Source organism: Vicugna pacos, chromosome 11 (assembly GCF_048564905.1).
Source record: "Vicugna pacos chromosome 11, VicPac4, whole genome shotgun sequence".
NCBI lineage: Eukaryota > Metazoa > Chordata > Mammalia > Artiodactyla > Camelidae > Vicugna > Vicugna pacos.
The window spans coordinates 44,738,722-44,763,134 of record NC_132997.1 but is presented as its reverse complement, the minus strand read 5'-3'; the positions used below and the strand labels follow the sequence as shown (position 1 = coordinate 44,763,134).

The following is a 24,413-nucleotide window of genomic DNA, read 5'->3' as shown; positions in this document are numbered from 1 at the left end:
GACCACCAGGACCCGTGTGAGCATCTGGATCTCAAATCTTCACATTATTTATTTATTTTCATGTGAATTAGAAACAAATATAATTGATACATCAAACCCATAATTTCACAGACATATTGCTTTAGATGAGGTGAAGTAAAAAGAAGATGGTTCAAAGTGATTTAAAGAACAATATGTGAATGCCTGCGATGAAACACGGTGTGGTTTGAAGTGTCTGGTAAGTGGAGTCGAGGACACTTGGGGAGGGTCTGAGAACACCGGGTCAGGGGCCAGGCAGTGAGGCCAGGGTCAGCAGCAGGGACCTGAGGACAGAGTTGGCTCGTCCCTGGCCTGTGGGCCACCACTGCCTCATCCCGAGCCTGGGCCATAGTTTCCCTGCATCGTGCCCTTCTCCCCAGCCCCGCGGCCAGTAGCGGTTAGCCCACCTCCTGATTCCTTTGCCCTCAGAGACACTTTAAACGGAACTGTGTTTCAGGGAGGCCAGAAGTCAGACATCCCTCTGTCTCACACCGACTGACCGAGCATGGGTGACTTCTCAGGCTCCCTGGCCCGCCCGGCTCCCCAGGTGTGGGTGAGCGAGACCCCTCTGCTCTCTTCCTGAACTGTCTGAAAAAGGCCGGTTCCAGACGTAAAGGGAGAACGGCTTTCATGAGACCAGGTGTCGTCTGAGCTGCCAGGCAGTTCAGGGCCAGGGTCAGCACTGCCCCAAGGCCAGGGTTCCGGTCCTGGCTGCCACTTTCTGAAGTCTCAGTCTCCCGCTCTGTGATTGGGAGACACTGTGCTGAAGGGATTCCGAGAGCCACATGTAAAACCTCTCAGAGGAGTGCTTGATGTAGCTGGTAGTGGGCCCAATTCCTGGCCCAGGGCCCCCCTCGGCCTCCCACCCGCTGCCACAGTGTCTGTGCAAGATGACCCACGGTCACCAGAGACCTCCTGCTCATCTGCCCTTTTATCGCCCTGCGCACAGTCAGGGGAAGCCTGGAAAACTGCGGGGGTGCGGACAGATGGAAAACAAAGAGAGAAAAAAAAAAGGCGTTGCCCTGAGGATGCCAAAAGGTGGGGTACCTCCTCCTCCCCCCACTGCCACTGCCTGGCCAGCCTGTCCCACCATCGCCCAGCCTCAGCCACCCCAGGCTGCGGGCCACCTGCCCCACCCCTGCAGTGACTAGGCCAGACCTCACATGGGGTCCCTACACTGGGTGACCCTCAGAAAGTCACTCCAAATCTTTCATCTGTAAATGAGGGAGTGGACAGTATGCCCTATGACCTCCAGAAGACCCCACCCCTCCCACCCCTGCTGGGGTCTCTTTGGGGCAGGATGACCCATTTCTAGGGCATCCCCAGCCCTAGATGGTCAAATTGGGTGCCCACTTCTGCCCAAAGAGAGGACCCCAGTGTGCCTTGGGCTGAGTAAGGCAAGCAGGAGGCCCCTGTTCAGGGCCAAGATAATGCCAGCCACGTAAGCGTTTGTGTGAAATGAATGAATGGTTTAACCAGAAGGGGGCTTAACTGTCAGCCCTTGGTCACTGCTGCTGCTGAAGTCCTCCTAGGGAGGGGAAACTCTCCTGGACCTTCCAGAGCAGTAGCAAAGAGGCGTGGTTGAGGGCTCCTAGGAGCCCCGGTGCCAGGCTATCTGAGTTCATATCCTAGCTGTGTGACTTTGGGCTGCTTTCTCAACCTTTCTGTGTCTGTGTCCTCGTGTGTTAAAATAGGTATGGTATGTACCTCATAGGTTGTGTTGAGGTTAAATGAGTTAACATAAAGGACTTAGAACAGTACCAGCTAAAGGCCCATTAATGTTGGGCATTACTATTATCATCAGTTTCAGCACTGCTGTTGTTTAGAGGTAGACTTACTGGGAAGCTCATGCAGTGTCAGCCTCCGGGCCCTGCCCCTACAACACCTGGGTGAAGGGGGTGGTTTGCTTGCAGCTGTGGAGGGTTCTAGCTGGGGAGTGGTGGCAGGTTGCCATCAGGAACATTTCTATGTAAGCACTTCTGGTAAATTATTTAAAGGGGTCTGGCTTCCTAAGTCTCTAGGAATTTATTTCTTTTCTCATTCTAAATATGTATTTTTTTAATGGAATTACTGGGGATGGAACCCAGGACCTCTTGCATGCTAAGCATGCACTCTACCACTGAGCTATTCCCACCCCTGCTAAATATATATTTGTAATTGTATATACATTTCTAAAGAGGACCCTCCAAAATAGTATAAGCTTCGGGTCCTGGAAACCTAGATCATCCCCTGCTTATTCCTGGTACCTTGATTGCATTTCTGGGGCCTGGCACTGTGCTGCCCACCTCGTGCCCCCATCTCCCCCCGGGAAGATGGCCCTGAGACAGGAGAGACCTAACTTCTTGCCCCATAGACAGCCATGTATGCGCAGGCTCACCCCTGAGCACCCCAGACTGTGGTCTACACCACACGTTCTGGGTCAGGGGAGCTCGAGGATGACAGGCAGGGAGAATGGGACCCTCAGGAAGGTCTCCTAAAGGAGACCCCACATGTGCAGGGCACAGAGCCCTGTGCCTATGTGTCCAGTGCCCCATGCTGGAGGCTAGAGCACTGTCCCCTACCTGCCCCCGCCGCCTTCACCCTGTGTGGGCAGGGTGGGCAGCCACAAGGGGCGTCTGGGGCCGTGGGAAGCAGGTTGTGGAGTTGGAACAGTTGCCCTGGAGGCTGTCACTGGTGGGGCTGGCTGTGTGCCAAGCCCTGGGTTTAGTGTCAGGTAGGGGGAGACCCAGGATGGCCTCTGCCCTCTGAGAGCTCTTGAGGTAGCTGGAACCACAAGACTTGCACCTGGAGGGGTGAAGAGTGGGCAGGGGGAGGTGGTATTAGACCCTGTCGCATCAGGCATCTCAGAGAGTAGTCGAGAGAGCCCGGAGGTCATGAGGGTTGGACACTCGGGGAGGGCCTCCTGGAGGGGGGGCCCTTGCCTGGGGAGGCCCCCAGAGGAGTGGGCGCCGTGGGCCCGGGCGCCTCCACCAGCAGTGGGGCCTCCCGGCCTGGGCTCTGACAGGGACATTTATAACTCACAGCTGTGCGGTCCTGGGCCCAACTGACTGTGGTAAACCGATCAGGCTTCAGGAAGTCGCGTCCTGAGGCCACTCCCCACCCCGACCCCATACTCTCCTTCACCTCCTGACACCCACATCCTGTTCTAGGTGGGAGGGGCGGGCAGCTGGGGCACAGGGCCAGGGGCTCTGCGGGGTCTCCGGCCTGCGGGCAGAGGGGGAGAGCACAGAGAATCTCAGTGAGGCCTGAGAGCTGTGAGGTGGGGCCTCTGCGATCACCGGACTCTACCTCTCAAGCACGCACAGGGAGACCCAGGCCCAGAGAGCGCCAGAGGCTACCCAAGAGCCCACAGGAGCCGAAGACCAAGAGCTCAGGTTGTGGGGCTCAGGGGTGTGTTCTGTGCTTCTAAATCTAACCAGAGGGGGGATAAAACTTCTAGCCCCTGGTGACCAACTCCAGCCTAAAGGAGCCTGATAGAAGTGGGCAGAGGTGAACCAGAGGTGAACCTCAGAGAATCCTGGAACAGGTGTTTTCTTGGACCCTGCGGCTCCACGTGGCCTGCAGCCCTCAGTTGGAACACCCCATTCTGAGACCAAATCCTCACAAGGCCTCATGCCCATCCACCTAGCTTCTCACCGCAAAATTCGTGTGCGGAGAAAGGAATGCTCTCGCCCAGTGCTGGGAAGAGAGGACAGTACAAAGAGCTTCCTTCGTCCTGTGATTTTGACACCCTCACCTCCCTTGGCCTTATTGGCTAACCAATTCTTGGGCTCCGTCGGCCAGCCACCCCTCCCCCAGGCCTCTTTCTCCTTCCGTACAAGGAGAAGGATGATAAACAATAGTGAGTTTGCCAAAGCTTGGCCCATGTAGCTCTGGTAACCGGTGACCAGGTTCTAGAATTAGTACCCTCCCCCCAAAAAGGAAAAAGAATATGAAAACGAATATATGTATATTCATGTATGACTGAAAAATTGTGCTGTACACCAGAAACTGGCACAACATTGTAAACTATCACTCAAAAATAAATTTTTAAATAAAAATTAAAAAAATATAATTAATACCCCAAAGAACATATTTTTGTTTCATTCATTATATATTTATTCAGTTTTATTAGAAATATCTAAGCAGCATATGAAACCAGCGGTTTCACAGATATGATCACTTTGGACAAGGCCAGATTTATTAGAACTAAAAACGTGAGTTAAAGTAGAGGCAAGTTTTAATCAAGTGGTCGTACAGACAGAACTCAGCTCTGACCAAGAATCATGAAGGGCACCGAAGGCCTGAAGTTTGGGGAACACCGGGGCTCTTCTCTGCTTTAAACTCTGTTTCTGGGCCTCCTCCAGACTCTAGCCCTCAGTTTTAAGTGAACTGTCAGCCCTACAGGCAGGAGGGGACGAGCGGGGAGGGAGCTAGTTTTTCCAAGGAGGTGTACGCACAGAAAATGACTCCAAGCGTTGGTCAGAGATCTGGTGAACAATTCATAATGAGGAAAGAATTCAGGCAGGGGTCAAAGAGTGGCTTTGGAAGTGGCTGCCGGCGGCCGTGTGAGATAATTCCCCGAAGCCAGGCACGGCGCAGGGAGGAGGGCACAGCGAGGGCTTAGACGCCCGGCTAAAAATACCCCCGGCAGCTTCTCCCTGTCACCCTGCCTGGGGGCCGCCCAGGAAGGCCATGGCTTTCTGCCTTTCTCACCAGGAAGAAAAAGACAACAACACAAAGGCCCTGAGCCCCAGAAGAATCAAAACTTACATAGATTTGAAATTTTTTTTAAGAATCCCCCTAGGAGGGGTTGGCTTGCTGGTTGGAGCACCAGAGGGTGGGGAAGACAGCTGGCTTTGATAAATCAGGCACCCTGGGACGTGCTTAAATGGCCCAAGTGGCCACCAAGATTAGGCCACCGGTGGGGACAGGTGGGAGGGAGCGGACTGCAGTCTGCGCCCCCGGCCACTCACACGTGTCCTGTCTCTCTCCCTGTGTACCCAGGACCAGGAGGAGGAGGCCCGTTGGCATCAGACCAATGCTGCGAGGGGTGTGAGGATTAGAGCTGCCATCCATCACTCAGCTGCCAGACCTAGAAAGGTAATAGCAGACCCCTGATGCCCTGATGCCCAGGCCACACCACCACCTTCACCTGAAACCTGGCTTGGGGCGAGGTTGCGTAGTCCGGTAGTGATGGGTGGGGCCCAAGCCAGGATTATCAGCCTTTTCACCTAGCCTTCCTTGAGCCAGGCTTCAGGGCTTCTCTGAAACTCCTGAGTATGTCCTGCACAGAATGCTTCTGGGCTTCAGTTTGTCCATCTCTAAAATGGGTCCCCCATTTACTCCAGTTCTCAAGGATACTGTGAACCACTTGGGCCTCATTGTTACTTGGAGTTAAGCCACCTTCACAGCCTGACTCAGTTTGAACTCTGGGGACAGAGCTAAGGGTCTTAGCCCTTGTAGGTATAGCATTAAAGCAAGCCATGGGGCCAGACAGGGCTTGCAAAGAGAGGATTTTCTAAGGCAGACCACGCTGGGGATGTGTCTCAGTGGGGATGTGGTTGTGGTCTCCTTTGCGGCAGGATTTGAAACTCTGTAGTGATCTCCCTGGCAGCTCTGAGCAAAAATTATTTGGGCAGGAAGGGAATAGCTCAGTGGTAGGGCACATGCTCAGCATGCACAAGGTCCTGGGTTCGATCCCCAGTACCTCCAATAAATTAATTAATTAATTAATTAAATTAATTAAATAAACCTAATTCCCCCTCAAAAAAAAAACCAACAAAAAAGGAATTATTATCTGCATTTTTAGACCATGAGACCACGGCACAAGGACGTTACTGGGCCTGCCATGGGTCCCACAGCAAGCTCTGGCCACACCATAGCAGCTCAGCTCTATCCTATTTGCCATATCAGCCTCTATACTTTTACTTTTACCACACTACACTTGTCTGGTTCATCCTCCCCAGAGAAGTCTGGCTGTTGAGCCCAGGAAACCACCAGTGTTTATTGCGTGCCTGTGGTGGGACCCATCCATCCACCTATCCACCCATCATCCATCATTCACCTACCCAGTTTTACATCCTCCTACCCACCCAACCAACCTCCCATCTATCCATCGATTCATCATCCTCCCCCGCAACCATCCTTTCATTCACTCATCCAGCCATCCATCTACTCATCTATTCATCCACCCATTCTTCCAACCATCCATTTACTCGTTAATTCACACATCAAACACTCACTGACTCTTGTGCCAAGCCAGTCCTAAACTAAGGGCTGGGCTTTGAAGATAGATCAGATCCAGCCCTGCCTTGAGATGGTGCGATCTGGGATGGAGGCTGACATGTGATCTCAGATCCAGGCCCAATTCCAGAAGTTCAGTGCTCAGGCTCCTGTAGTGTCTGAGACCGCATGGGGAAGGGAGGGGGGGCCACGTGCTGGTTCTGCAGGCAGGCATTCAGGGAGCGCTTCCCGGAGGAGGTGGCGTTGTTCACTTTTTCATGCCCCAATTGTTTATTGAGAAAGTCTCTATGCTGGGAACCACTTGATGTTTTGGAGACACAGCAGGGAATAAAACTGACAAAACTCCCTTTCCTCATGGTGCTTTCATTCTCATGAGGAGACATGGACAATAAATACCTAAAATGTGATATATAATGTCAGGTGATATAAGTTTTAAGAAGGGAAATTAGCCAAGTAAAGAAACAGACTATGGGATGAGGTAAAACATTTTTTGACAAAGGATGGTCAAGGAAGGCCTCTGACAAGGTGACATTTGAACAGAGACGAGAATGCAAGAAGGGAGTGAACCGGGGTGCACTTGGCACATTCAGGGAAGTAGCAGGGATGCCATGTGGAAGGAGGGAAGTGAGGGGTAGGAGGGGAAATCAGAGAGATCCTGGGGCACCCACTCACATAGGCGGGCAAGAGTAGAGCAGGGAGATGGCTGAGGAGCTGTTGCCCACATCCAAGTAGAAGTGGTGGTGGCTTGGACTGAGGTTGCCCGGGAAGGGATGGGAAGCCATCAAAGTCTGACTGTAGTTCAGAGGCCTTGCAGACAGGCTTGTGGGTAGACTAGAAATGGAGGACAAGAGAAGAGGGGACAGTCCAGGAAGGCTCTTGCGTCTGGGACAAAAGCCCCTGGAGAACAGAGGTGGTTGCTTTACTCACCCAGGGATGGCAGCAGGAAGGGCTGAAGGAAGCCGAGGAGTTGTGTTTTAGACCTGTGAAGTTTGAGATGCTTTGAGACATCCAAATGAAAAGTTTGAAAAGGCATTTAGATATATGAGTCTGGGAGGCAGAGAGAGGTCCCGACTGGAGACATAAATGTGGGAGCTGTCGTGTGTAGATGGTGTTGCAAGCTGTGAGGCTGATGAGGTCATCTTGGGAGTGTGTGGATCAGAAGCCTGAGTCTGAGTCACAGGGCATCCAGCCCTTAGAGGGAGGGAAGATGGGTTGGAGACAGCCAAGGAGATGGAGAAGGTGCAGCCGGGGAGGGCGGAGGAGAACTGAGGGAATGGCTCTTCATGGACGAGGAAGATTTTGCTGGCAAAGCAGGGAAAGAATACTACAGGTAGAGGGAATAGCATAACAGAGGCTCAGAGGCTTCAATAAAGGAGCCATATTTGGGGAGGGGTGATGGAGAGGGTGGAGGGACCAGAGCAGCTCCCCTCTCCACACCTGGCCACACAGAAGCCAGGGCCCGTGGGTGTCTGGCTGGGCTGTGGGTGAGCCCATATCTGGGGACCTTCCCTGTCATCCTGATTGGCACTCTCAGATCTCAGCTGATGTCTGCATACTTTCCACTTTGTTTTAAGAAGCTTCACCTACTTCTCCTGACCTCCTCCCATGCCCCTCTGGGGCTCTTGGGCCCAGGAGACCTCCCCCTTGCCTAGAGTACTAGTCTGAAAACACAGGGCTGGAGGCAGCAGCTTCTGAGTTGTCCGCAGGGGAACGGGCACCCAACAGCTTCCTATTAAATCTCTAAGCACTGCCTGGAGCCTTTATCTTAAAAGAAACTGGAGAAACTTCCTGCACTACGAGTGTGGGTCAGAGCTGCCCACTCAGGCTCACAGAGCAGAGGAGCTTACTGCCTTTGGTGGGCAAATGTATGCGTGTTTGAGTTGGGGAAGACGTCCACCTTTGTGCGTCTGGGGTGTTTCACACTCAGGACTCAGCTTTCAGTGGAGAGAATGGCCACCACTCGGTCAGGGAAGGCTGCAGGGAGGAGCCGCTGCCTGGAGGCTGAGAAGGGGCTTCCCAGGCATTTGAGGCAGGGTGGGAGGTGGGGAGAGAGCGTGTGGCTGGCCAGCTGGCTGCAGGGGCACAGTCCAGCCCATCTGCCCTGGTAAACACAGCCCAGTGTGCCCTGAGATGTGGCAAAGGGCCCGGAGACTTCTCTACACTGAGTGTAGGACGGGGCCAGGCAGGTGACCCCCGGGGTTGCTCTGGGAGACGTGCCTCTGACTCCACATCGGGGCTAGGGGGGTCGTGGGAAGCAGCTCTGACAATGCGAGGCTCCATGGCAGGCCAGGGGCAGGAGGCTGTGGGTAATCTAATTAGTGTGCCAGGCGGATGGGGCAAGTAATCCTGTGCCTTTAGACTCACTTTTCTTTAAGCCTATCCCCACTGAATCTCTCCCTAAATCCTTCCATGGCCTGGGTAATGTCGGGCGGGAGGGGACATACCTCCATTGAACAGATGGGTAAACCAGGGCCAGAGAGGAAGAGGCTTGCCTGATGTCACAGCTTATAAGTGGCAGGATGAAGCTTTGAACTGGGTCCGTCTGAATCCCCAAGCTCACACTCTTAGCGCTGCCTTCTCCCACCTCCAGAGCTCTCCTAAAATATTCATTTGCAGGCACCTTCATGTAAACCACCTCTCCAACTCCCTCATTTTGTAAATGAGGAAACAGAGGCCCAGAGAAGGTAAGATAGTTGCCTGGGACCACTCAGCAAGTCAGGGGCACAACTTATACCAGAATCTGATCTGGCCCACTGTGTCCACCCACGCCCACCCCCTGTTCGCAGGCCCTGGGATCCCGGCCTGGACGCTGCCCACTTCCTCTCAGAGTATCCGCTGCCTTCCGTTCCCTGGCAGCATTTGGCACTCTCTCGGGTTGAAGGCACCAAGCTCCTCATCAGAAAGCTCCATTGTGCCTATTGTTTAAATATAGATTACTAATGAAATGCCTTTTCATTGCCTTCCCAGAGAATAGTTTCCCTGTAAAGTTAATTTGCAGTGTTATGTAAATTCTGTTTAACTTCAATCAAGTTTCTAATTATGTTTTTACCGCAGTAATTCCCATTTGATTTGTCATCTCCTGTTAGGTATTTAATGTTCGGGTGGGCGGGTTTGCTTTCCCTCTGACTTTCTGTTTTCCAAGGCCCTCTCCCTCCCTGACCCTTGTCTGCCCACCTCCTTTCCTCCTTCGCTCCTGCCTTCTTCTTTCCCTGCCTTTCCCCGCAGATCCCGTCCCCCCTTCTCTCCTCCTTCCCTCCTTCCCTTCTGCCTCTTCCTCCTTCTCCCTTTCCTATTTCCCTCTGCTCTTTCTGGCTTTGTGTCTTCCTCCCTCCTGCCCTCTTTCCCATTGTCATCACCCCACCTTCCCTCTCTTTCTGTTTCTCCATCACTCGCCTCTCGCTCATTCTTCTGTTTCTTCTATCTTTCTCCACCCTCTCCCGCCCCCATCCTAGCCCTCTCTTCCTCTCTCCTTGTTAGTACCCCTATCCCCCCTTCCCCAACTTTTCCCCTCTCTCATCCCTCCAACCCCTTCCTCTTCACCCCGTAGATCTTCACAGAAGCCGTGTGTAGGGCTGCTTCTGTGTATGCCTGGGACAGACAGGATGAGAAGTGGGCCAGCTGGGTATGCATCCCTGAAGAACCCAGGCCCCAGCCCTCAGAATCATTATCAATTGTGCTATAGAGGACGAGCCTCGCCCAGTGCTGGGGGCCCAGTCGCTGGAACGTGGGAAGTCGTTAAGGGCATGGATTCTAGAGGTGGACTCTGTGGGTACACATCCCAATCTGTACTTATTAATGGTGTGATCTTTGGGTTGCTGATCCTTCGTCTGTAAAATGGGGTGACGACATTACCTACCTCGTAGGGTTGTGAGGATTCAGGGAGATAACCTATGAAGAATGCTTAGCAAGGCAGCCTGACTGGAACTGGCTTTCATTTGACACCTCTTGGCCACGACCCTCATTTCTTTGTGGCTTTCCTAAGGTGCCTCCGCAGTGGGTTTCTGTGCTGCTGGGGTGGTGGATGTCAGGCCTGAGGCCAGGGATGGGTGGGAACCGGCCACAGACCCCGACAGAGCTGGGCCGTCCCCTCCGGATGGCTCTCAGCCCTGCCTATCAGGAGATGTGGCCTCTCTCTCCTTCGGGGGCCGTTCTCAGGTCTGTAAAGTTGGACAGGCCTGCTGTTCTGGGGGAGCATCTGAGGCACAGAGCCCCAAAGCTGGAAGACCCTCGAGACCCTGATCCCCAGACCTTTCCCAAACAACAAACCAAAGGCAGAGCTGCTCCCACCAAGTTGGTCTAGACACACCCTTCTCCTACCCTTTCTCCCACCCTGGATGCCCCCAGGGCCAGGCCGTGGACTCCAGCTGGAAACCGCTGCTCTGGGTACCAGGCCCGACAGGCCTGTCACTGACTCACTCAGAGACTCCCCTCTGAGCCGCGGCTCCCTTCCTGCCCCAAGTCCAAACACTGGGCTTTGGGATTCTCCCCACAGCCAGTGGCTGGGCGGCCACAGTTTCCCAGCAGGCATCTGCCTTCTGGGTGGGGAGGGCGGAAGGAAAGCACCAGACAGGGCCGAGGGCCGAGGAGGGCTGAGGGCTGGGCGCGTGCTCCTCCCCCTCCTCCTCCCCCTCCTCCCCGCCCTCTGCTCTTCCCCTCCTGCAAGGCCCTGACACGGCCAGGAAGCACAAAACTAGTGTTTGGAGAAGGCATTCTTCTGGGTGAAGAAAAGCAGGCCCGGTCACTTGTCCTTCAGACACATGGAAACCTGAGCACTGGCCCAGTCTCTGCCCTGCTGGGCCGCATGACCACCTGACCTGCCACAAGTGGCTGTGTGTGTGTGTGCGCGTGCATGTGTCCCTGGTTCAGGAAACCTTAGCCAGTCATGTGGCTTCTTTCCCTGTTTGTCTAAGTAAGCAGTTCAGGCCAGCTGCAGCCAGGAGGCTGAGCCAGGGAGCCAGGGGAGGGGGCCACACTGGCGGGGACAATGGATGTAAGGATCACCAGGGACAGAAGCCTGCCCTGAGCCGGTTCCTGGAGTTCTTAGGCCTCCAGATTTGGTGTTGGGGCTTGTCAGCACCCAGCTCTTCCAGAACATCTGTGGGCCTCCGCACCTGGGACGTATTTCCCTCCTGTCAAGTGGGCAGGATCACCCTTCACTGCAAAGACCCTGTGCTTTTGTCAGGAAGCAGCCACGTGCCACCCCGCTGCCATTCCAGGAGGATGGAACCTCAACATTGGGCAGGGGACATCAGGGAAGGTGAGAGACAACACTGAGTCCCTGGTGGACCACGCAGCTGGGGTGAGAGTGTCCATCCTCCAGAGAGGAAGGAGTCGGATCTGGGCTTCCAGAGCAGTGTGAGCAGAGTGCAGAGCCGGGGCACCTGGGGCCTTCTCTGAGCCCACGCTGGCAGCAGAGCCCCAGAGAAACAGCTCAGCAGAATCCTTTGAGCAGGGCCTTGGTTCTCCTTCCTCCATGTTTACCTGGCTTTCAGGCTGTGTCTTAGCTGCAGAGGGCACAGTCCCCCGGATCCTCGAGGAGGAGGGCTATCATAGCCTTTGGGGGCTGCACTTTTTGAGAGCCTACCTAAGTGTCTGTTTGTGCCCCTTCCCCCCTGCTGCTTCTCTCCTTCCTTTGACAAACATTTCCCGGCAGCCAAGACTGTGCCAGGTCTGTGCTTAGTGAAAAACATATCTCTTGCCCTGGAGATGCTCACTGCCAGGCCGGCATCAGCAACATCTCAAGGTGGGCTGAGGGTCCCAGCTGAGCTGAGGCCCAGGGAGAGGCAGCCACTGGGCGGGGATCTGGGTGCGGCTGACCCCACAGGCTGCCCCGGGTTCTGGACAAGCGCAGATACATTTTCCCTAGAGGGTCTGAGGCCGATTCCACCAGGTGCTCAGAATGAGGGGCACAGAGAGCACTGTCAAACCTTGTCTCTGTTGTGATAAGATTTGGGGCTGTTCAACCTGGAAGGGTCCCCCGGGCTCATGAGCTCGAGGCCATTCTAATACTGCTGGAAAATTTCAACCCAGAAAAGGAATGGAGGTGGAGCGGCCACTGGTTGAGCTGGTGACACAGACCGGCCATCCTGTCACCCATGACTGAATGTGGATTGTGGCTGGGGTGGTTCTAAAGCCTGTGTATCCCCAGCCTTGGTTTGCATGCCCCCCAGGATCAGGAGGCTCATTACTTCCCCATGGCTGTCTTAGTAACTCTTCCTGGTAACCTCTTCCCTGGCCACCCACCAGGCTGTAGTCTGGCTTCTCTCTTCCACCCCAGTCACCTCAGGCCCACCCCTTTAGCCCCCCTGACCTGGTCCCTCCCAAGCTTCAGTGCTTCTAGGCAGAGCAACACTCTGGGCCCTCAGACACCTCCTTCAGGGCCTGTTTGATTGGACTAGTCATCACTGGACATGTCATCAGTGTCCTGCATTGGGCAGTGAGGTGAGGCCAAAGGTAGCCCCTGCCCAAGCGAGCAGCCCCCCTTCCCAGAATGGCCCTGGGGAGGCCCTGGGGCTGCCCATGGAGCAAGCGGGAGACCTGGCTCCCAGCTCCGTCTCTGTCCCCAGGGTGATCTCAGGCCAGGCCCAGCCCCAGTCAGCCCAGACCGCCTCCAGTCTGCGCTCCTCCCCAACACTGAGCTACAAGAGGCCTTTGTCCATGGTGGGCCAGCAGCCGCTGGAAGATTCCTCCACACTCTCTGGCCTGTTTGCTCTCTGAGTCGCCTGTTTGCCGAGCAGCCTTGAGAGAGACCGGGGATTCTCCTGCCTCCCATAGACTATGCCCTGGGCTGAGGGCCTTTGTTCAAACCTCTCCCACTTCATTGGGCCAGGCCATTAACTTCTCCACTCCCACCACAACCCCACCTGTAGACAGATGAGTCCCCAGCTCCTGAGGCACATGGAAGGTGTTCAGATCACCCGGAGACCATGGGTGACCCTGCAGGTCCTCGGCTGAGCTCCCATCCCACCCAGACACCTGACACTTTTAAGGATCCAAGCATCCAAAACTAGGGGTGATATGAAGGGTTCTTACTCTGGGTGCTGTGCCCATTGTTTGATATCATATTGTTCCCGGTGTGGGGGCTGCCCTGCCCGACGGGGATGCCACACCTCCTGCAGAAGGTACCACATTGTTCCTCACCTTTGACCCTTGGGAATTTCTGTCTTTGAGGCCTGAGATCCATCCCTCTTCAGCTTCTCCCACTGTCCTGGTCCCTTAGGCATGGCTCCTTGGAAGTGACCCTGCCCCTCTGCCCAGAGTCGGGGAAGACATTGATCCAATCCTCAAGGAGGGGCTACTTCCTGCAGCCTCCGCTCAGTTATGCCTGATGTCATGAGCTCCTGGGGGTAAAACCCAGGGGTGCTTTTCTGTTCAGGCTTCTTGCTGGAAGACAAAGAGCTGGAGGTCTAGAGGTCAGAGGCCAAATGTCACTGAGCAGGCTGGGGCAGCCTGCCCACTCCTGCCCCAGAAAACTTTGGTGCTTCTGAGGAGGCCTCAACGGGGCCCTGCCTCCCTCCTGGGCTGGGTGGGGCCAGTGGGACAGGAAGCCAGGGCAGGCCTGGAGGATGGGACCCAGGGTGGCCTGGGCCTGAGCCAGGGATGAGGCGAAGCCCAACCCTGGCCTGGCCCCAGGGCTGCAGCCACGCAGGTCACCCACCCAACAGGAAACCCTGCCCGGCACCCCCTTTGTCCCACCCCGTGTTTCCCGCGGGTGGCGCTTCTGCTGCTTCCCGTGGGAGCTGTTGCCAGGAATCATGCCCCCTTGAGAAAGGAAGGGCCTCAGGCTCGCAGCTGCCCTGCCTCTGACCTGTTCTGACCCCCTCCCAAGGCCTCCCGTTGGTGGAAGCTCAGGGCCTACGCCCACCCCTCACCCACACATGCTGGTGACTTATCTTCTCCTAGATGGTCAGTCACCTTTATGGGAAGGAGGAACCTCAGAGTGGAGCCAGGCCTGGGAGCCCAGAGAGCCGAGTTTTGTCTGGGATCCACCACCAGCTTGCTGGTGCATGTGGGCTAGTCACTCAACCACTCTGGGCCTCATCTGTACAAAGAAAGGGGAGAGGAAGAAGCTTTTCCCGCTATGAGCCTCCCATGGGATAAAAGGTTTGAGGGTGGGATGAATCTCTACCCTATAAGGACAGTGGGTTTGGGGTTCACTGCCCCAGACCCCCCTCATGCATCTCAGACATCTCTGTCTCCAACCAGCAGGCACAGTGTCTGGAATGGCCCCCAAGCAGGGAGAGAGAAGTGAGTGACTGTCAGTGTCCCCATGGGGGACGGGGGTAGTGATTCTGGCACAGCCCCTCTCTGGGTCATCCCATCTCAGACAACACAGGTGCAAACCTGGGTATCTCTGTCTGGGAAGGAAGCCTCCCTTCTCCCTCCTCCCAGGAGCTGAGCAGTGGACTGTGCTGGGTCTCTGCTCTGCTCTGTTCTGCTCTGCTCAGGCAGGTGGGCCAGGGTAGCGCCCTGTGGGCCAGAAACTGGGGAGGGGGCAGCGCTTGAGGGGCAGGTTCTCCCACCCTCCTCCCACCCTCCTCCTCCCGCCTCGTAGGTGCTCTGAGGCCTTCGGTTTTCCTTTGGTTGTGATGGTGAGCCTAAGTGTCGGGAGGAACAGGGCAATGACACTAAGAGAGCCAAGCCCTTCTGTAGCACTCTGCAGAGGTGCTGCTCCAACCTGCAGCTGCAGGATTGCGTGTTCACCATGATAGCACCTCTGTCTGTGAGGTCACGACTCCTATCGTCCCTGTTCCCAGAGGTGGAAACTGAGGCACGGAGAGGTGAATTGACATGCCCTGGGTAGTTACATTGGGATTGAACTGGGCAGCTGGCCCTAGAGTCCGCGTTCTTGGCCACTATGCTGCACAGCTTCTCATGACCCACCTCCTCCAGCCAGGCGCCCCCAGCCTAAGCCCAGCTCAGTATCAGCAGGGTTGCAGCCTCTTCCCAAAGGGAGGCAGAGGGCGGGTCAGGATGCCAAGGTGAGCAGACCCAAGTCACTATGACAGTGGATGAGCTGTCAGACTTGGGACCACCCTGAGCTCTTGGACCAGCTGAAAGCTTGTCAGCAACAGGGCAGACAGAGCTACCAAGCCCCTGCCTGTAGTGTGGTGACAGCTCAGCCTCCAGTGGCCTTGGACACATTGCCGCTCTGAGCCTTGTCATCTGCATCTGTCAAATGGGCCCTTCAGAGCCAGGGAGCTGTGAGGAGTCCTTGAGATTCAGTGAATGCAGTATCTGAGTCCTGTGGCCCCTTGGTACGTGTCCCAGTGTGTCAGGCCACAGGCACAGGGGCATTCCTGGCAGCAGGATTAAGGTGAGCAGAGTGTATAGGTGGGAGCTCCAGACACCACAGGTCATAGTCAGGCTGGAACCTTGGACATGAGGTTGAAGAGTTAGAACTGGACCCATGTAGACAAGTGGGAGCCACTGAAGGTTCTTGGCCAGTAGAGTAATGCACTCTCAGGGAGAGGAGGTGGCAGCATGCTCTACCAGGTGTGGGACCCTGATCCAAAGGGAGTCACATGGCTAAGAGAGTTAAGCCTGGTGGGTGTCCATACCAGCTAGGCTGTGCAGGCCTTGGTTCCCCTTCTGTTCTGTCCACTGGGCACAGGGTCTTCAGGGCACTGGCCAGCACAGGCTGGGAGGGTGTGGGGCACTGCAGGGAGGGCAGGGTCTGTGCTAATGCCGCTTCCTCTGCGTGTCCCGGAGTCCCCCCTGGCTCGAGTTGTCTGGGTTTCCCACCCAGCCCTGGGTGGGGCCCCATCGCTCCTTCCTCCTTCTGTGGCTTTCTGATCCTAAATGGGAGGGGACTCCGGAGGCTGCAGTGGGCTGTGGAGTGTGAGCCAGGGTGGGGACACTGGCGGTGGGTGGAGTCACGGGATGGGTGGCTGTGAGTCAGGAATTGCTGGGCCTGTGTGTCATCTGGCTTCCCTGCGCCTGTCTGCCTCGCCTCTCCCACACGCGTCTGCGCCTGTGGGCTGCTCTGCTGGGACGACGGTGCTGTTTCCAAGAGCTCAGAGCCAACGACGGAGAAGTCAGGGGACCTGGACTCCAGGTCCCAGGCTCCGCCAACAAGCAGGGTGACTTTGGTTGTGTCCCCTCCCTCCCTGTTGAAGAGTGAGGGTGGGGCTGCCAGGAGTTCTCAGCTCCTGTTATATGTGACATCCAGGGCAGCTCTAAAAGGTAGTGCACCCCAGACCAGTTAAATCCCTGGGGCAGGGACTGGAGCCTGGGTAGGAAGCTCAGGTCTGGGTGGCTGCTCTTTCCACCCTCCCCAGGGCCCCCAGGCAGCCCTGTGGACCAGCACGTGGGTTCTAGAGCCCTGCGCCTATACTGAATCTAGCTCTGCCACTTTCTAACACTGTGGGCAAATGACTTCATGTTTCTGAGCCTCAGTTTCCTCATCTGTGAAATGGGGATGCCATTCCCACTTTGTAGAATTGCCATGGGTACTAAATGGATTAAGCAGCGTAGACAGTGTCTGTTAGAGACAGGCCTGGGGTGGATATAGTGAGCACTGTGCAAGTGTGAGCTGCGGTGTTCTCTGATCTAAATCTGTTTTCACACCACCCTTCCCATCACTGCTCATTCATCCCTTCAGCAAACATGCTGGGGGCCAGCCCCGTGCTGGGTGCTGTGGGCGACAGTAAGAAGACACCCCTGGTTGGGGCTGGCCTTGGCCCCTCCTTTTAGCCTGTCCAGGGGTCCAGTCCCAGAGGGCAGTTTCTGTCAGTCAGTCCCAAGGATTGATGGGCAGGTGGGGGGTGGCTCCCCCAAGAATCCCACCAAGTTGCTGGGCTGAGGGAGCCCCTTTTTCTGAATGAACACAAGGAGACCCCAGACTCAAGGGAGAAGAAGGGGTATCCTAGGCTAGTGCTGACAGCCTCAGCTGGGCAGCACCTGGGGAGGTCCTCAGTGCCCGTGGGGGCTGGCGGGGCCCCAGGACATGCTCTGAGTGCGTGATGGCTCAGACAGGGCTGGGCCCTGGGGCTGCCCAGGAAGGCAGGATCAGTCAAGGCAGGCAGCATATGGAACAGAACAGGGAGCCTCCTCACAGCCCATCGCCACATCCCCTATCTCCTAGAGTCCTTCTAGCAACCTGAGGCGTTGGGCAAGTATCAGTCCTCCCACTTTACAGATAGAAGATGAAGGCTCCAAGGCATCAGAGGGCACTTGCCCAGGTCAGGGAGGGTACATGCCAGAGGCAGGCCTGGAGCCCACCTTGGTGTAAGCAAGATCTGGGATCAGACTTCCCTGGACAGCCGCACTGGTGGAGCATCTTGGGACAGGCTACAGAGTAGTTTGGTGATGAACACGCCCCGCAGCCCCCTTCTCCCTCAGCCTGCCCAGCAGCAGCCCTGCAGACCACCACCGGGCCGCCCTTGCAGGGAGGGCTAGCATCCCTACAAACAGCAAGAGCTCCCGTGGCCTGCCTCCTCCAAGGGCCTGGGGTTGAGCCATGCACTTACCCCAGGTAAACCTCCCTCCCCATTGCACGGTTGAGTAAACTGAGGCAGGGAGAGGTGCAGAGACTGGGCTAAGGCCACATGGCTTGCAAGTAGCAGAACCAGGATTACATCCAGGCCTAGGTGACCTTAGTGCCCGTGCTCAGGCTGGCCACCTCCTGCAAGCAAGAACAGTGTTCTCCTTTGTCTGGCATTTGTAAACCTGGGCCTTGGCCATCGCTTCAGACTGGCCTGGCCCACGTGTGGCCAGAATCCCAGAGGGATGCCTGTTTGGGGAGTGTGACTGCTGGGGGCTGGCCCCTGGCCCAGGAAGGGGATCGTCAGGAACGCTTGGTGCTAGGCGTTTTGCCTGTGCCGTCGGGAGTGCCCATGCCCTTCAGCCTCCTGACCTTCCCGCTGCCCTCTCAAGGGGAGGGATCACAGCCTGGGGTCCAGGCCGCCCCACGGAGCGGACGGCGGCTGGGGCTGCCCGGTCCTGCGCCAACCATGCTGTCGTGTCAGCTCAGCCAATCCTCTAGCCAGTGTTAGCCTAGAGGAGGAAACTGAGATCTGGGGGGACAGCTGACTTGCTCATGAGTCCTCAGCTCCTCAGTCCAACCTCCAACCAGAGCTGTTCTGGGTTCCCCTCCTGGTCCCTGGCCCACCCTGTCCCTCTCCAGACTTATGTCCCCTCCTCTGTTTGCTGGCAGGCTTAGACTGAGGACCTCCACGGACTCTCCTGAGAGCCTCTTCCAGGCCCCGTGAATGCTGCAGGGGTTGGGGGTATCACAGGGACAGAGATGAGGGGTGTTCCTCCAGGGCCGCCCTTAGATGGGCAGTGCAGGGCCAGGCTACCCCAAGCAGAGTGGGCAGGTGCAAGAAACAAAGCCCCTAAGAGGAGCCATAGGCAGAAAATTCAGTTTAGATCATTGCCATTGGGAGTAGCGAGCACCCAGCTGGGTGGCAGGGGCTGTGGTTTGGCCAGCTCCAGTGGGTTGCCCCTCTGGGCAAGACCCTGGCCCCTGGGAAGGCTCTTCCCACACATGGGGACTGATGACATGATGGGTGTGGAAGGGAGCACCCGGCACAGAGCTTGTACCTGGAGGATGTTCAACACCTTTGGTTGTTCTATGGGGAGGGATTGGGGGTCCCCCTCCTGGGAGCTGGTAGCCCTCAGAAAGCTCATCTCTGGGGAGCAGACCCACTGGGTCAGCTCCTAAGTCAGCCTCATAAGGGACCTGGAGCCAAGATTCATCTTCCCAGAGGCCTGGGTCTTTCTCCATCTCTTTGATAAGAGATCCAGTGCTCTACTCTGGGCAAGACCCCAAGTCTGCCCTTGGCAGCAAACCTGAGCCAGTGAGAACAGTGACAGTCTCTATCTCCTGAGCACTTTCTCTGCTAGTGCAGTGTGGGCATAATCTTCAGTCCTTACGACTCTCTAAGAGGAGCGACTCATTATCCCCATTTTACAGATGAGGAAACTGAGGCCCAGAGAGGCTAAGTCCCTTGCCCAGCATCACAGCTGAGTAAGTAGCAGAGCACTCAAATCTGGTGTGTTAGAACCTGGAGTCACACTGTGCACCCTCCACCCATGTTGAGCCCCCATCTCTTGATTAAAGGAAAAATTGTCATTCAGTGCCTTGGGGAAACGGGAGCCCCTTCCCTCTTGCTCCAATGTGAGTGAGCCACGTGCCAGAGATACGCCTTTCTCTGGTCTCAGTTTTGCCCCTTTGCACAAGCCCAACACCAAGGGGCTGGTGGCACAGTGGGGACAAGGTACCTGTGTGCACCAAGAACCAGAGCACCTCTGAGAGGCAGGGTGGGTGAGTGTCATTGCTTGGGGCCTGGGTGATGCTCCTTGAGAGAGAGGATTCTCCATTCCAGCTCGGCCTTGAAAACACAACAAATCTGAATTGGGCTCTGGGTGAAGCTTTGGAGGGGCCCCAGGGATGTGTCTGCATGTGCCCTTGAACGCAGCTGCCCCTGCTCTCTGATTTCACCTCTCATTCTCTCTTCAGTCTGGGGCTTTTCTCCTGACAAGCCTCTGGGCCTTTGCCCGGGAGGAGTGCCCTCCTGCCTGAGAGACAGCCCAAGAGGATGATGCCGCAAACCCCCATTTGGTTGCCAGGCTGAGCTGGGCACTCCCTCTAGAACTCTGTCCTAGAATTACTCTGAGTCTTGCCCACCTTGCATTAGACAGTGTGTGAACACCCCTGCAGTCAGGCTGGTGATGTTGGCCTTAGACCCTTTCTTTCTCTTCCCATCCATCCACCCACCCCTATTCTTTTCTCTTCTCCTTCTCTTTCTCCTCTGGCAAGTAGAGGCAGTGTTAGTTGCTGAGAGAAGGAAATGAGTGAATAGGTGGATGGATGGAATGAATGAACACAGGAAGGAACCATACCTAGGAGTCCGTTTGTAGCCCATATGTATTTTCCAAATGAGAAACCCAAGTCTCAGAGATATGAGGTGTGTGGAGAGGCTCTGGGAGTCCCTGCCTTGCCCCAGCACCCTCTTTGCATCCGCACGTTGCTGGGGTGCGGCCCTGGGCTTGCGCCGGGTGGTCTCCTGGCCACGGGAGCTCTTCCCACATGGAGGCATTCCTGAGGACGCAACAGCAGACTCGCCAAACCTACACTACATTCAGCAGAACCTGCCGGCCTGCCCTGCCCCCGTCGCTTGTGAAGATTCCATGCAGGAGAGGAGAGGTGGGAAGCCGAGGGGCACTCAGCGAGGGTCTGCAGAGCAGAGTTGGGCCAGACGCGCTGGGCTTCGCTGGGCCTGGGTGTCAGCAGGCTGTCAGAACAGCTCGAAACCTTCTCGGAGGAGGTGAAGGCAGACTTCACTTGAGCTAAGGATAGTTCGTCATTCTCAGGCAGCCCTGGCCAGGAGTTCCCCTGGACCCCAGACAACCAGCTTCCTAGGTCTACTTTCTTATCCGTTCCTTGAAACCAACTGCAGCTATTGTTCTTTGGTGAAAAGACTCAGGATTTCAGGTCTCCTCAGGACTTCAGGAGCCTCTGGGCTCTACCCCGCTGTGCCTGGAGTGAGGACAACAAGGGTCCCACAGCTGGAGATAACTGGGCACCCAATTTTAATTATGCAAGGAGAAAGGAAGAAACACCATCCAGATGTCTAGAATTCACAGCAGGGAACACTCACCTTGGGGAGACTATCAGGGAAGGCAGCATGGTGGAGGTGGTCCTTGTGGGCATCGAAGGATGGAGTCGGTTCCAATGGGCAGAGCTGGGACCGCAGAGCTGTTGAATGTGTGGTTTGGGGTCAGACAGCGACGTCCTATCACTTTCAGTTGCTTGACCGCTGGTGTCTACTGGGCTGTTTCTTCATCTATAAAATGGACCTTACAGCTCCCTGGTGATAGGATTGTGCTGAGGAAGGATGAGGCAGTGAGAGCTTCAGAGCTTGTTGAGGAAGGGCCTTGGCAGGCCAAAGAATGTGACGTGTTTGTGGCAGGCTGAATCACTCACTCCTTGAGCACAGTGGGCATGTGTGTGTGTGTTTGTGTGTGTGTGTGTGTGTGATCGGCAGCAGGTGTAAGGAGCTGAGGCCTGGTGACAGCACTGAACTGCAAGCCCAGAGGTGGAATTAATGTAGCCCCCTGCCCAACACACCACACAGAGGTGATCCAACCTGCTACCCTAGTGGCCTGTGGGTAGGTCGGTGCTCTGGCCAATGTCCTGCTCTAAAAGATCAACCTGAGGCCTCCCTAGTGTGTGAGTGGCTAGAGAGACAACTTGTAGCTGCCCTTTTTCCTCCTGGCCGGCAGAACCTAGGTCCAGGACCCTGGGTCTGGCTCTTCCCTGTGTCTGGATTCCCCTTGCCACCCCTCATCCCAGCTTGGTGAGGTCAGGGAACATGTATTCCAGGAATGTGGGGGGCGGGGCGGCTGCCGGTTTGGATAACCATCAGGGTAAATATTTGCCTTGCTCCTGGAGCCAGCACTGGCCGCCAGGGGAGGACGCGGGGCCTACTCCCAGGGTCGTGTAAGGGGATGCTTCTCTGGATGGGTCTTTGAGGCAGAGGAGCCCACGTCTCCCCAGGGAGCCTGGGAGCTGGGTCTGAGACCCCCTCCCTGTACAAGGCCAGAGACAGGGCCCCTGGCCCACAGAACCAACAGCTGTTGGCCCATCTACAAAATGGGGGTAGGAAGAGCCACCCGGTCCAGCTCAGGTGATGAGGGTCAGCCCCACGGGAGTCGGTTCAGGTCAATCAGTTCATTCAGTGGAACAGCAGGTTGGACCCAGTGTGGGTGGCTGCCCACGTAACCGTGTTCTGGTCCCCACTTGGCCACTCATGACCTTGAGTAATTACCCCTTCTCCCAAACTTTAACGTCACCATTCACTGACCTGTTCCTTCCTGTGTGTGGCACTTGGATCTACATACCTGTGCCCGGTTAAGCCCTCACAGCCACCAGGGCATGAGAGGTGCTTTGTGTGATTAGCAGCAGGTGGCAAGAGCCCTGAACTTTGGCTCAGCAGCACCATCGGTGTGGTCTCCTGCCCTGCAGACCACATTGGGCCAGTCCGACCCATTGTTCCAGCGGCCTGTGGGTAGGTTGGTGCTCTGGCCAACGTCAAGCTCTACAGGTTCATCCTGAAGTCTCTCCTTGTGAGTGAGTAGCTGGAGGGGCAATCAGTCCCTGTTTAGAAAGATGGGGGCTCAGAGATGCCAAGTGACGTGCTCAAGGTCACCCAGCATTAAAGCGCAAAGCAAGGATTCAAACCCAGCTCTACCCACCCTTGCCCTCGACCTTATCACTGAGGACAGGGCTCAAACCCAGAACATGGGCTTCTAACCCCTGGCGGCTTAGAGAACAGCCAGTCACTTAGCCTCTGGCCTAGAGCCATGGTTGCAGAACCGTCACAGTGCCCCACATGCTGGATGCCTTGTGGCATGGGCACCTCTGTCCTCTAGGAATCCCTAGTCGGCCCTGCATCTCTCTGGGCCAGCCCCAGCCCCAGTCAGCTTGGCCCAGTGCCTCCACCCAAGCCCATACCCAGGTCCTTCCTCCCGGGGGATCCCTAGGGGAGGAGGGGATGGGAAGAATCCATCTGGATCCTGGGACAGCCCCAACCCCTGCGTGACCTCTGCCAAGTCTCAGACCCAGCCTTGCCACTTTCTAGCTGCGACACCCCTGGCAACCCTAACCTCCCTCGGAGCTCAGTGTCCTGCTCTACAAAGTGGCTGCCTATTCCCACTCTCCGGAGCGCCAAGCACACGATGAGAGTGGAGGCACGTTTCAGCCTGTGGTCTGTGCTCCACCCTTTCTACCTTCGCAGCCAGAAGCTGCCCTGTGGTCAGGGCCTCTGTCCCCGCCCATCCTGGAGTGAGAGTCCTGAGTTGAAGACACCGACCCCGGGCAGTGGGGCACCCATCCCTTGGGGAGACCCCACTTGGCCCTGGCTCTCAGGCTGTGCACTGCTCTCTGGCACTGAGTGCCTTTTGAGCAGGTAACACTTACCTGCATGGATCTGTGTTCTTCATGGTTGTGTCTTGTCAGGCTGGGAGCCGGCAAAGGACACCTCTCCCTGGTCTCACCAAGTGACCAAACCCCTACAGGCTGTGAGGCTCACCTAAGGGCACCCAGGGGGCCAAGGGGAGGGGTGGACGGTATCACCTCTGTGTTCATAGCCCCACCTGGGCCTGAGCTCCCCCACCCCAACCCCAGACAAGGCAGCCCACGTGAGGGGTGCCCAGCACAAGGACAGAGGAGCCTGGCTGCCCAGTGCTGACTGCTGGGCAGGGTGTGGGCTCCCTGGCTGTCATCTGGTAGTGGGCAGAGTCTGAGTGGGGCTGCTTATGTCCCAACTGTATTCTTACTGTCTGTTCCTTATTGCCTGTGTGACCTTAGGAAGCTAGAGAACCTCCCTAGGCTTCGTGTGTAAATTGGGGATGCCAGTTTAGTTTCAACTTCACAGCATTTCACTGTGAGCTAAAAAAAAGTACCCCAAGCATAACCCCCGGTGTGGACTCAGTCAAGGCGAGTCTCTGGGTCCTCTCTTTCCCAGATAGGGATCCAATGTAGCTCATGGGGAAGGGGGTCAGTCCCCAATCAGGGCTGGAGTTCATATCCTGGTGTCCCCACTGTGTAGTGCCCTTGCTGTGTGACCTTGAGCAGGTCTCTTTCCCTCTCCGGTCTGTTTACCCCTTTGCACAAGCCCAATGCCAAAGCACCAGGGTGGCTGGGGGCAGAGAGGCATGCATTGCACCATGAGTTGGAGCACCGCTGAGAGGTAGGATGGGCGGGCATCATTCCTTGGGGCCTGGACATTGCTCACTGAGTGAGCAAGGACTTTCCGGCTCTGGCTTCTGTCTCATTTGCCAAAATAATTATTTTCTCTTTGTCAGCGGGTCTGCAGCCAGCTTGCTTTTGGGAAAGGCCTGAACTATGGGTGGTGGGGAAGCTGGAGGCTGACTCCAGGTCTGCCCCAGCCGCTGACTTGCTGTGTGACCCCAGGATGGAGGCAGGTACTGCCCCTTTCTGGGCCTCACTTTCCTCCTCTGTGGAATGGGAGAAGAATCAGTCAACACAAGGGCCATTTGTGTTCCCATGGCGAGCAGAGTTTGGGGACAGCCAGAGTTGAAGGGTTGGGATGCACAGACATTCTCTTCCCCGTGTAGGGTAGGGGTGCCAGGCCTGGCTGTGGGAGCTTGGGGCTTAGGGGCCCAGTGCTCCATAGGGCCCAGCACCAGCTCCTGCAAGG

General features: G+C 56.2%; 1 protein-coding gene across 4 annotated transcripts in view; it reads left to right on the top strand.

The window, feature by feature from the left end:
• ZMIZ1 (zinc finger MIZ-type containing 1) overlaps nucleotides 1-24,413 on the top strand; it is a 228,178-nt gene that overhangs the window by 61,753 nt on the left and 142,012 nt on the right. For 3 of the 4 annotated variants that reach the window (XM_072971227.1, XM_072971229.1, XM_072971226.1), the window contains exon 3: nucleotides 5,005-5,100. The exons of the other annotated variant lie outside the window; for it this stretch is intronic. The gene's annotated coding sequence lies outside the window, so the exon portion shown is untranslated. The remainder of the gene's footprint in view (nucleotides 1-5,004; nucleotides 5,101-24,413) is intronic. 4 annotated transcript variants of the gene reach the window in all.